We start from the raw sequence: 13306 nt of genomic DNA on the forward strand, positions 1-13306 counted from the left end.
AATGTGGCTTAAGTGGTAACTAGGCCTGGAGGCAGCCCAGTTTAACGAAAAATTGGTTCAAGTTAAAGTTTCAACGCTTTTAAGAGCATTGAAACATATAAAAATTGTTTAGAAAAATTATATGACTGAGCCTTGTGGCCCTAAGAAAAATTGCCCGTTCAGCGTGATTACGTGAGGTTTCAGGAGGAGGAGCAGGAGGAGGAGGATGAATATTAGACACAGATTGATGAAGCAGAAATGTCCCCGTTTTGGATGGTGAGAGAGAACGTAGCTTCCATCCGCGGGTGCAGCCTACGTATTGCTTACGTATCGCTGCTGTCCGCTGGTGGAGAAGAGAAGTCTGGGTAAATCCAGGTTTTGTTCATCTTGATGAGTGTAAGCCTGTCGGCACTGTCGGTTGACAGGTGGGTACCCTTATCCGTGATGATTCCCCCAGCCACACTAAACACACTCTCTGACAAGACGCTAGCCGCAGGACAAGCAAGCACCTCCAGGGCATACAGCGCGAGTTCAGGCCACGTGTCCAGCTTCGACACCCAGTAGTTGTAGGGGGCAGAGGCGTCACGGAGGACGGTCGTGCGATCGGCTATGTACTCCCTCACCATCCTTTTACAGTGCTCCCGCCGACTCAGCCTTGACTGGGGAGCGGTGACACAGTCTTGCTGGGGAGCCATAATGCTGGCAAAGGCCTTGGAGAATGTTCCCCTGCCTGCGCTGTACATGCTGCCTGATCTCTGCGCCTCCCCTGCTACCTGGCCCTCGGAACTGCGCCTTCTGCCACTAGCGCTGTCGGATGGGAAGTTTACCATCAGTTTGTCCACCAGCGCCCTGTGGTATAGCATCACTCTCGAACTCCTTTCCTCTTCGGGAATCAGAGTGGAAAAGTTCTCCTTATACCGTGGGTCGAGCAATGTGTACACCCAGTAATCTGTAGTTGCCAGAATGCGTGTAACGCGAGGGTCACGAGAAAGGCATCCTAACATGAAGTCCGCCATGTGTGCCAGAGTACCTGTACGCAACACATGGCTGTCCTCACTAGGAAGATCACTTTCAGGATCCTCCTCCTCCTCCTCCTCTTCCTCCTCCTCAGGCCATACACGCTGAAAGGATGACAGCCCAGCAGCATCTGTACCCTCAGCAGTGGGCCAAGCTGTTTCTTCCCCCTCCTCCTCATCCTCCTCATGCTCCTCCTCCTCCTCCTCAACGCGCTGAGATATAGACAGGCGGGTGCTCTGACTATCCAGCGACATACTGTCTTCCCCCGGCTCTGTTTCCGAGCGCAAAGCGTCTGCCTTTATGCTTTGCAGGGAACTTTTCAAGATGCATAGCAGAGGAATGGTGACGCTAATGATTGCAGCATCGCCGCTCACCACCTGGGTAGACTCCTCAAATGTTCCAAGGACCTGACAGATGGCTGCCAACCAGGGCCACTCTTCTGTAAATAATTGAGGAGGCTGACTCCCACTGCGCCGCGCAAGTTGGAGTTGGTATTCCACTATAGCTCTACGCTGCTCATAGAGCCTGGCCAACATGTGGAGCGTAGAGTTCCACTGTGTGGGCACGTCGCACAGCAGTCGGTGCACTGGCAGATTAAACCTATGTTGCAGTGTCCGCAGGGTGGCAGCGTGCGTGTGGGATTTGCGGAAATGTGCGCAGAGCTGGCGCACCTTTCCGAGCAGGTATGACAAGTGGGGATAGCTTTTCAGAAAGCGCTGAACCACCAAATTAAAGACATGGGCCAGGCATGGCACGTGCGTGAGGCTGCCGAGCTGCAGAGCCGCCACCAGCTTACGGCCGTTGTCACACACGACCATGCCCGGTTGGAGGCTCAGCGGCGCAAGCCAGCGGTCGGTCTGCTCTGTCAGACCCTGCAGCAGTTCGTGGGCCGTGTGCCTCTTCTCTCCTAAGCTGAGTAGTTTCAGCACGGCCTGCTGACGCTTGCCCACCGCTGTGCTGCCACGCCGCGTGACACCGACTGCTAGCGACGTACTGCTGACACATCTTGATTGCGAGACAGAGGTTGCGTTGGAGGAGGAGGAGGAGGAAGGTGCTTTAGTGGAGGAAGCATACACCGCCGCAGATACCACCACTGAGCTGTGGCCCGCAATTCTGGGGGTGGGTAGGACGTGAGCGGTCCCAGGCTCTGACTCTGTCCCAGCCTCCACTAAATTCACCCAATGTGCCGTCAGGGAGATATAGTGGCCCTGCCCGCCTGTGCTTGTCCACGTGTCCGTTGTTAAGTGGACCTTGGCACTAACCGCGTTGGTGAGGGCGCGTACAATGTTGCGGGAGACGTGGTCGTGCAGGGCTGGGACGGCACATCGGGAAAAGTAGTGGCGACTGGGAACCGAGTAGCGCGGGGCAGCCGCCGCCATCATGCTTTTGAAAGCCTCCGTTTCCACAAGCCTATACGGCAGCATCTGTAGGCTCATCAATTTTGCAATGTGCACGTTTAACGCTTGAGCGTGCGGGTGCATGGCGTCGTACTTGCGCTTGCGCTCAAACTGTGGCACTAGCGACGTCTGGACGCTGCGCTGAGAGCCATTGCTGGATGGGGCCGAGGACAGCAGAGGTGATGGTGTGGGTGCAGGCCAGGAGACGGTAGTGCCTGTGTCCTCAGAGGGGGGTTGGATCTCAGTGGCAGGTTGGGGCACAGGGGGAGAGGCAGTGGTGCAAACCGGAGGCGGTGAACGGGCATCGTCCCACCTTGTGGGGTGCTTGGCCATCATATGCCTGCGCATGCTGTTGGTGGTGCCTCCCCAACTGATCTTGGCGCGACAAAGGTTGCACACCACTGTTCGTCGGTCGTCAGGCGTCTCTGTGAAAAACTGCCACACCGTAGAGAACCTTGACCTGTGCAGGGTGGCATGGCGCGAGGGGGCGCTTTGGGAAACAGTTGGTGGATTATTCGGTCTGGCCCTGCCTCTACCCCTGGCCACCGCACTGGCTCGGCCTGTGCCCACACCCTCACTTGGCCCTCCGCGTCCTCGGCCGCGTCCACATCCTCTAGGCCTACCCCTACCCCTCAGCATGCTGTATTACCAGTGATTTGATTTCCCAGGCAGGAAAGAAATTGGCGCAAGGCTGCACTCAACCGTAGCTGGTTGCGTCTGATTTTTGTACGTTGTCCACGCAGCACACACGTACACGGAGACCTTAGGACTGACACAGGCAGGCCAAATATAATTAATTGAATTCGCTTTTTTGCAAAGGGAGGGCCCCACTGCGGATATTCAATGAACAATACGTTTAATAACTGTGGTGTGGCCCTGAAAAAGTGTCACACAACTTTAGTGTAGCAGAGTTATTAACTCTGGCAGAGCAGGTATTTGCCAGTCAGGAAAGACAATGGTGCAAGCCTGCAGTAAACCGTAGCTGGTTGCGTCTGATTTTTGTATGTTTTCCACGCAGCACACACGTACACGGAGACCTTAGGACTGACACAGGCAGGCCAAATGCAATTTCTTTTCCTTTTTTGCAAAGGGAAGGACCCACTGCGTATATTCAATGAACAATAACTTTTAGAACTGTAGTGTGGCCCTGAAAAAGTGACACACAGCTTTAGTGTAGCAGAGTTATTAACTCTAGCAGAGCAGGTATTTGCCAGTCAGGAAAGACAATGGCGCAAGCCTGCAGTAAACCGTAGCTGGTTGCGTCTGATTTTTGTACGTTGTCCACGCAGCACACACGTACACGGAGACCTTAGGACTGACACAGGCAGGCAAAATACAATTTCTTTTCCTTTTTTGCAAAGGGAAGGACCCACTGCGTATATTCAATGAACAATAACTCTGTTGTGGCCCTGCCTACACAATTCTGTCCCTGTAGTATCAATGGAGGGTGCAATGCTCTGCACAGACGATTTTTAGAAAAAAAAAAAAATGCAACACTGCTAACAGCAGCCAGCACAGTACTGCACACGCTTAAATTTGGCCCTAGAAAGGACCGTTGAGGTTCTTGAAGGCTACACTCACTCCTAACACTATCCCTGCCTATACACCACTTCTGTCCCTAATGCCGGGTGCAATGCTCTGCACTGCCGATTTTGAGGAAAAAAAAAAACACTGCTAGCAGCAGCCTGCACACAGGTAGATGTGGCCCTAAGAAGGGCCGTTGGGGTTCTTGAAGCCTACACTAACTCCTAACGCTCTCCCTACAGCAGCTCCAGCACGATAGTACTTTCCCTCAGCTAACTCACAAGGCATGTGTGGCGAGCCGCGGGAGGGGCCGACTTTTATACTCGGGTGACATCAGATCTCCCCAGCCACTCACAGCAGGGGGGTGGTATAGGGCTTGAACGTCACAGGGGGAAGTTGTAATGCCTTCCCTGTCTTTCAATTGGCCAGAAAAGCGCGCTAACGTCTCAGAGAGGAAACTGAAAGTAACCAGAACACCGCGTGGTGCTCGTTAAGAGTAACGAGCATCCCAAACACCCTAATATTCGCACGAATATCAAGCTCGGACGAGTACGTTCGCTCATCTCTAATAATAATGTGAGTGGACTTCGAGGTTGCAAAATAGATCTGCATCTCTTGTGTGGCCTTATAGAGGCTAAACCATGAATATAGAGGAGAAGAACTGTGCTGTATATTGAAGCATGTCTCGTATGCACCAAGATCTGCCAGTAACATGTAATCGGTTTGTTTTCTTACACAGGTGATTGGACTGATGCATGACATATCTTCTCTTAAAGACCCACTGCAAATACAGAGCGCCATTTAAGATGCCAATGGAGCACCACAAATGGATGGGAATTCCATCAATCTACACAACAATGGACCACTGAAAGTGGAGGGTTGAGAGGTGGAAAATTCTAACAAAACTGGGCTTACAGTAACCAGCAGTATACCTGGTATTGCAGAGGTCTGGTGTAGGTATTGATGACTGTGAGTGGGAGAGCAAGAAAAGCTATGACACAACAGAGAGTGTGGAGAGCAAAACAATCATAAGCCTGATGGAGCAGGGCCCCATTTCCGTTTTTTTTTTTTTAATCTTTATTCATAAGTTTTCATAATAGAATTACAATTTAGCATTGTCCAAAAGTATTACCAAGATACATGTTTTCAACTTTTTATAACCTTGACTCTATCACCAGGTGTAAGCTGTGACTGGATACATGTCTTGTCATTGTGGAAATTTGAAAGTAATATGCCATACCTCAGACCAGAAGCCTGCCAACATCGGCATTCCCAAAATATGTGTAGTAGTAATGTCCCCTGGCTTGTGCCGTATCTCCAACAAAATGGGGAAACAGCAGGTATCATTTTATGAAGTGGTGAGGGCACCCTATAGCAACGTGAGAGGATTTTGAATCCTGTTTCCTGAATCTTACTTGAGATGGAGGATTTGTGTGTAAATGTGTAGATTTTAGTTAACTGTGCAGGTGTAAACGATACCGACAAGTCTTTTTCTCAAGCGAGAACATACGATGGAAGTGGGATCTCTGTGTGCATAGTTAATAGTTTGTATATATGTGAAAGCCTGTGACAGGAGAGACCTGTCCCACTACATCCAACTACAGAGTTGCTCAAATGGAGTCTTTGCTCTTGTGAAACCCAGGGTGACGGGTAAGGAAAGGAGAAAGTGTTTAATTTGAAGGATTTGCCAGTATGACAATGGAATAGGTTCTGTGATGTTTCCTAGCATGTCTGCAGATAACCATTGGCCCTCCAACAGAAAATGAATTGCTCTAAACTTGCCGTTTCGGAGCCAGAGGTGTAGCCCACCCCCTTCCAGGCTCAGTGGAAAAGCTGAGTTACCCAAAATAGGAAGTAGGGGTGAAGGCGTGGGCGAGATAACCTGATTGGGAAAGGCTCGGGAGAGGACCTTAAAAGTTGGACCTATAGTAGGGTGAGTTCTATGCCTCTGCTAGTCGACCACCAATAAATGTGAGGCTTGGTGGTAAACCACCAGATCCGGTAGGCCCAGACACCCCCATCTCCTTAGGCCTCAACAGGGTGCTAAGGGTTATGCGGGTGGGCTTATCCTCCCAGACAAACCTTGTGAGCAAGGAAGATAAGTGTCGGAAAAATAATTTGGGGAGGGGAATGGATAATGCTTGGAAGGTATATAATATTCTGGGAAAGTTTGGACATCTATCAAACTAGGAAAAAAGACCTTTAGTCCAGGAGGTTAAGTCCTTTTTAATGTTATTTAAGAGGCTCAGGTTGTTGGCGGCAGTATCTGCCGTGAGGTAGACCCCTTAGGTATCCGATGTTATCTCTGATCCATCTAAAGGAGAAGGAGTCTTTTCCATTCAGGTTTTCTTATGGGGCCAACCAAATCCAAATTTTCTGTGAGGGTTCTCTTTAGACAGAGGGTCGTTTTTTCCTCTTACTGTATGAAAGTATGTATTGTGTTTTCCTGAAAACAAGACGCTGTCTTATATTAATTGTTGCGTTAAAAGAGCCACAGTGTCTTATTTTTAGGGGGTGTCTTAATACCTACCTAGCAAGCACCGTTCCGGTCCCTCCCGCTGCTCTCCAGGCACTCCGGCAGTCTTCCGTGTCGTCCGCAGCACTAAAAAAGCATTTTCTTCCTGGTAACGTGGGTTGAATACCCAGCCTCCAGCAAGAGATTGCTGTGATTGGCTCAGGACCATTGCTCCAGCCAATCACAGCTGGCGCTTGATGATCCAATCACAGACATTTAATGAATTACAACACAGAAGACTGCAAAAGCGCCTGGAGAGCAGCAAGAGGGACAGGGACAGTGCCTGCGAGGTGAGTATATATTTTTCTCATGTAGTGCAGCTAGGGCTTATTTTCGGGGAGGGCTTATATTTCAAGCCCCACCCATCCCGAAAATCAGGGTAGGGCTTATTATTGGCATAGGTCTTATTTTCGGGGAACCAGCAATGTGTATTTGTACTACAAAATTTACTTTTCCATTATGAAATCTGTGTATGCTATAAATGTACAAACATTGTAACATATAATATGTTATATTCCAGGTCTGCACCATTTCTGTACCGGATGGCTGATCGTTAGATGGAAGGAAACTTTCTTTTCAAGCAGAGGTGTCCATAAATGTATGTTATACTCTTAGAATTTAAATTTCAAGTAAATTTTACTTTATGGGGAAATGTCTAGTAAAATCGATAGTTTCAAATTTTTTCAATATGCATTAGGGAGTCCTATCCAGCCTCTTGCTTAGCAAGTAGTTCAAGAGATGTCTAATCACTAGCATAGGACTTGTGTTGTCACTCCATATATAGACAAGATGGAGGAAACTTATTACCAATCGGATATCACCGGATCAATGGGGTCAGGTTGGTCACTGGTGCCAAGAAATGAATGAGAAAACTATCCCCATTGTAGTTGCTAATGAACAAATCTGTAAGGCCGGCTTCACACAGGCGCTAAAACCGTGATAGATTTGTGTGTTGTGCAAATCTGAACCCCATTTGAATGGGGTCAGACACATGAGCGATGTTTTCCTGCATGGCACTGCAATGCGATGCTATGCAGGAAACAAATTGTGGCACGTTCTATCACTGCTTTCAATGGGGCAAGCAGCAGCATCACACCATGTGCACGCTGCATGCGATGCAAGATTTCTCAGAGAAAATAATGGGTTCTTCCTCGAAGTGATGTGAAGCTCTTTTCACATGAAAACGCCTCGCATCCTCAGGGATTTCACATGGATGGCGAGCGCGATATGGGGGCGGGATTCATGCCCCATATCGCAATTGCCCAAGTGAAATTAGCCTAAAAGTTCCAAACAGGGCTTGTGGTTGTCACACGTGACACCACCATTCCGGTACCCACCATTATGAACACTGGCGGGGAAATTACTGAGCCACAGTCAATGATAGAGTACATCAGGTCCCTGGGAATGGTCAGGGCCTGGAATAATCTTTACTTGAAACTTTTGGCAGTACAAGGCACAAATCACAGGCTTAGCAAAGTAGAAGTGCAGGAGTTAGATGAGCTAGAGTACCTCCACATGACAGACTCAGACTTCAGGCCGCTGGTGTGGGACTAAATAATGACGTGTACCTCCACTCAGCAGGACCAAGTCTTTAGGACGCTTGAGTGTTAACAATACAAGTAGAGTACCTCCACCTGGCGGGCCCAGACTTCAGGACGCACGGGCATGAAATCATTGTTGTTGAGTACCTCTGTAATATGCCTTGGAAAAGCAGAGCTTACTCACAGCTTACTCTTTTTCTCTTTTTTTGGGGCTCACTCCATCATCCACTCAGAAAACAAATACTCCAGGAAATCTCTCCTCTTCTTTCATCTTCAGCACATGAGGGCTGAAGGTGTGCCTATGTACCTCCGTGTATTGCTCTCTTAGGTGACAGACAAAACGGAAGACCTCTTCCCACGCTCATTTATAACCTCTCTCATACCATGTGACAGGACAGAAATTGTTACTTTTGCAGACAGTCGCTCATACTTTACAGACATTAACCCATCACACGCTGCAGCTGTGCAATACACCTAAAAGTATCACAAGACAGTTTTGCACAGTGCATCTACATAAGACATTATGGAGGGGGGCAGGAAAGCATGTACTGGGCCACTACATCTGCAAATAAATAAGGGTTAAAAACATTACCAATTTTTTAGAATGGAAGATTTTTAATCTGTAACATAATAAAACAAAATAGAAAACAAAAATGGCATTAAGAAATAAATACAAATGGTTTGATTACAGAGACAGTTTTGTACCGGAAGTTTTACTTCCACATCATAAATAGACAGTTTTGTTAAGGAAGCCACATTTATTACTAGACATTCAGCAAAAGTTGTCAATGTGGCTTCTGAGAAATTGAAACGCTGGAAAAAGTGAAAAGTTTCTTTTCTGAAAGATCAACTAGAAATTAGGAAACATGATTTGTATTAAGTAATCCTCTTGCAACTGTTATGGCCCACATGGGGGGGGGGGGGGGGCGTATCTTTGCCAGAACCTTTAAGGCACACATGGAGTACTTGATGGAGACAGAGTATCAAATGTAACAGAACTTTACTTGGTCCACAGGCTCAAAGCTTAGCATAATATGTATCGGTATTGTTGTATTATGTCTCCACCGGAAGTTAGGGGTGGAGATATAATTCAGCTAGGTTAACATGCAGGTGACACCACCAGCTTGTGATTGGCTTTCCTCACTTGCCTGCTATCTGTGTGTCTGTGCTGTCATGTGCCGTCCAGACCCAGCATTTGACAGTGTCCCGTCCTGTTGATTTGCTGTTCTCGCTGCTCTGTCATCTCCGCCTCTCGGCTCTGATGTGCCGTGAAGACCTCACTGCTCTTATTGTCCCGTATATTGGGGCCCCGCTGCCGGCAAGACTGCCCTTCCCCCGTGCTGTAGCGCTGCTCACCGCTAAGGATCAGGCTGTTCCACTGCTCTCTGCTGAGGGCTACTCCGCTCCCCAGTGTGTGTCTCGCGGCCTCTGGCATCGGCGCACCTGAGAGCTTGGGAAGGGTGCACTGTTGGGCCACGCCTAGCAGCGGGAGACATTCGGCCACAGCGGGAGCAGGGGGCAGGAGAGTTCTGTGGAGACAAGATACAACAATACCATATGTATATGTAAAATGTTCACAAGCTTGATTACAGTCTCACAACAGATGAGGACACACACTTAATGGTTGTAATCTTTCAAGTAGTGAGGAGACACACATTAGATAGTTCATGGTGCCATACTGTAGGATGTCTTCTTGCTAAAAAGTTCTTTACTAAGACTTCCAGAAGTCACATGGCTCACTCACGTGCACAGTCTCTAGCTTTCTCTTGCAGAGTGTGGGGCGTCCTTTTTTAAACAAATCTCAGACACTACTTCCAAACAGCACCCCTTAATTGCAGCATCTTCAACCTTTTCTGATTGCCCACTCTCTTGTTGGAGATGGTTGTCTGAATTCAACAGATAGTTTAGAAAACTGCGACACATCCCAGAACTCTGTTACTATGTTTAAAAAGACAAAGGCCTGTTGTAATTTGTTTAGCTTTTCAAATGTGCACAGTCACTTAGTTCGTTGCAGGCAACTATAGTTGCACCTGCATCTTGACAGATGTCATGTCTTTTTGGAATATACGCTTATATGCCAAAAGTAATTGGATAGCAGAAGGTAAACTGATTATGAAGTGGCTTTACCTAAGTTGATAGTTTGGGGATGCCCACACTTGTATACTATAAGCTGCGAAATGTTATCCTGTGAGTGAGGTTAAATATTGGCCAACGTGTTTATGGCATGGTGAAGTGAATTATCAGAATTCAAATGAGGCAAGATAATGAGTGCCAGACGGATGGGACATACCATGTCCAAAGTTGTGTGGGCATTTAACATTCCTTAATCCACAGTGGGGTATTAGTGTATCTTGACACCACCGTTAGCTAGGGGTTTGACAGGGTGAACGCCCCTGTCACACCCCTAGCTCCCGATTGTGTCAAGACTGAAAGGTGCTAGCACGACAGTGTGGATTGATGTGTGCCAGCGGTGCACCCTGAGGCTTTCTGGTCCTCTGAGGCATACATTGTGAGATGTAAGCCATGTTACCGCAGTAGCATGGCAGCATTAGCATGTAATAATGTATGCCTAAGAAGACCACACACCCTCACCCTAAGGCAGCACCGCTGGCACACAGTACCAGTACCAATCAGTCACAGTCACAGTACCAATTGTTTCAAGCTGATGGTAGGGTTCGTGTGTGGCACAGACCCCATGAACTGATGAAAAAAATTGTATCCAGTATCCAAAAGTTAAATAAAACTTCCAATTTATTGAAGCATGTTAAAAACTGCAACCCATGTGTACACAGATACTTCAACATTTCTGACGCATTTCAGCACCACATCTGCCTTAGTCAGGCAATGCCAGTTATCAAGTAAGCACTGTGCAAGCTGGTGATGGTTCCATACTTGTGTGGTGTGAGTTCTGATGGCATGGGTTGGGTACATTGGTCTGTCTGAACATGTTATTGGCCAGTTCCCGCTACGTTTCATTGCTTGGTGACCATTTGCAGCCCTTCATGGAATTCATATACCCTCACAATGAGATATTCCAGCAGGATAATGCACTCCGCCAATAGACCCAAGTTGTCCAGAATTAGTTTGAAGAACATTCAGGAAAGTTCCTATGAATGGTGTAACCTGCATGTTTGCCCGATATGAACCTAATCAAGCATTTATAGAATAATAATAAATGATAATAATTTTTATTTGTATAGCCCAACTTATTCCGCAGCGCTTTCAAGCATGGGAGAAACACAGACAATACAACAATTACATGTGATATACAATCTGTTTGAAACAAATGGGGTAGGGGTGGTTCAGGAGGTGAAAGGAGGGTGATGAGGCATGGGGGAACACAGGCAATATGAGAATTACATGTGGAAATCAGTTAATAGAAAGCAAAAGGGGTGGGGGTGGTAGGGGGGTGTAGGGGTACAGGGTCGTGTGCGATAGGCAGGGTGGAAGGTGTGCGGAGCCATAGGGAGGGGCAGGGGGACTACATCAGGAGATTTGGTATGCCTCCCTGAAGAGGTGAGTTTTTAAGGCACATCTGAAACTTCGTGCATCGGGAATTGTTCGAATGCCTTGGGGTAGAGCGTTCCAGAGAATGGGTGCTGCTCTGGTGAAGTCCTGTAGGCGAGCATGTGATGTTTGTATTAGAGGGGTGTTTATTCTGAATGTGGCAGCGGATCAGAGTATGTGGGCTGGGTGATGTATAGACAGTAGGGAGGCAATGTATGGTGGCGCGGTGCCATGCACAGCTTTGTGGGTGAGGGTGAAGAGTTTAAATTTAGTTCACAGGGCCTTTGGAGCTGTGGAGGGAGTGGAAGGTGTCAAAGAGTCGTGGGATAATGAGGAGACAAAGGAGGTGAAATAAACTTGTTTGGCATAGTTTATTGGTGAAGGGCTATGTTATAAATTTTAAGCATGAATTTGAAGTGGAGGAAGTCTATGGGCAGCTTTGATTTTCTCCACAGCCGCTTGGCGCATCTAGAGCACCGCTGGATGAAGCACGTTTGGGACGTGAGCCAAGGTTTCCGTGGTCTGCGGTTGACAGCTCTGGTCACTGGCGGTGCCACTTCATCCAGGGCACGGCTGAGGGTGGTGTGCTAGTGTTCAGCTGCCAGGTTAGGGCAGGAAAGGAGAGAGATAGAGGACAGGGAGGACTGGATGGTCTCAGCGAACTGTTGGGTGCAAACGGACTGGTGGTTCATAGAGGTGCGATAAATAGTAGGGTCATGGGAGATGCTAGGGTGTCTGATGGAGAAAGAGAGGAGGTTGTGATCTGAGAGTGGAAGGGGATAGTCTCAACTACCTATACTTTACACTAGCTAAATACTAAATTTTGGGGGCTATAGGATGCACTTTTTAGAAATAATCTTGCTAAAAAGTGTGTGCATCCTCTAATTTAAAGTCAGGATATAGTCCGAAAAATGTGGTAGCTGCAGTGCTATATATACAATAGCTGTCCAGGTAAACATTCCAGCTACTGTATACCATTATCCAAATAAGTAACAGCACTGGACTTGCCTTCAGCAGACACTGAAAATATGGCATTCTCCTCTTAACAGTTAACATTCTATATATCCTATCCAACTGGATTATGGGCCTATTTACGCAGAATGATGATTGCTCAAAATTCGCTCAAACAGCAGTGATCACTTTGCATAACCTCTTAAGTAGCTAATTAGCTACTTAAGAGTTTATTAGCTTGTAAATGAAGGTGGAGCGGAATACCTCTGATAGCTCCGAGAACAGCAGGAGAACTGACAGCTGCTTTGTTCTCCAAGCTATCAGTGGTATCCTGCTGAGATCTCAGCTCGCTGCGCTGGTAAGGCTCATTGCTGACTTTTAGCTTTCTTAAAGTCAGCGATGAACGGATAGTGCACGATGGCCGCACATTTAGATACAACAATTATCGCTCAAAAGATGGCTTTTGAGCGATAATTGTTGTGTCTAAATGGGCCTTATCTTTCACTGAAAGGATTGAATTTTTCCAATCCCCGTAGGTTGCTTTCACATGGGCAGCAGGCTGGAGATCCTTCAATTCACAGTAACAGTAACCGCTCACCTCCATTCACAGTCAACAGGCAGTTATTCATAGATGAACGACTGCCAGTTTATATGGGCAGATGTAGTAGAAAACTAATGAAAGATCCGATCACTGATTTATCACTGATCATTCACTGCATGCGTTTAGACTGCACAATTATCATGCAAACCGTTTAATCTATCATGCTGTGTAAAAGGGCCTTTACTGCCACAGGCTCTTCAAGTTTCAAAAAATTGATGCATGCATCAATTTATTTTTTACAGACAAAAGTGCCCAATTTTTATGACTGTCCAAG

The sequence above is a fragment of the Eleutherodactylus coqui genome, chromosome 11 (genome assembly GCF_035609145.1).
Source record: "Eleutherodactylus coqui strain aEleCoq1 chromosome 11, aEleCoq1.hap1, whole genome shotgun sequence".
Taxonomy (NCBI): domain Eukaryota; kingdom Metazoa; phylum Chordata; class Amphibia; order Anura; family Eleutherodactylidae; genus Eleutherodactylus; species Eleutherodactylus coqui.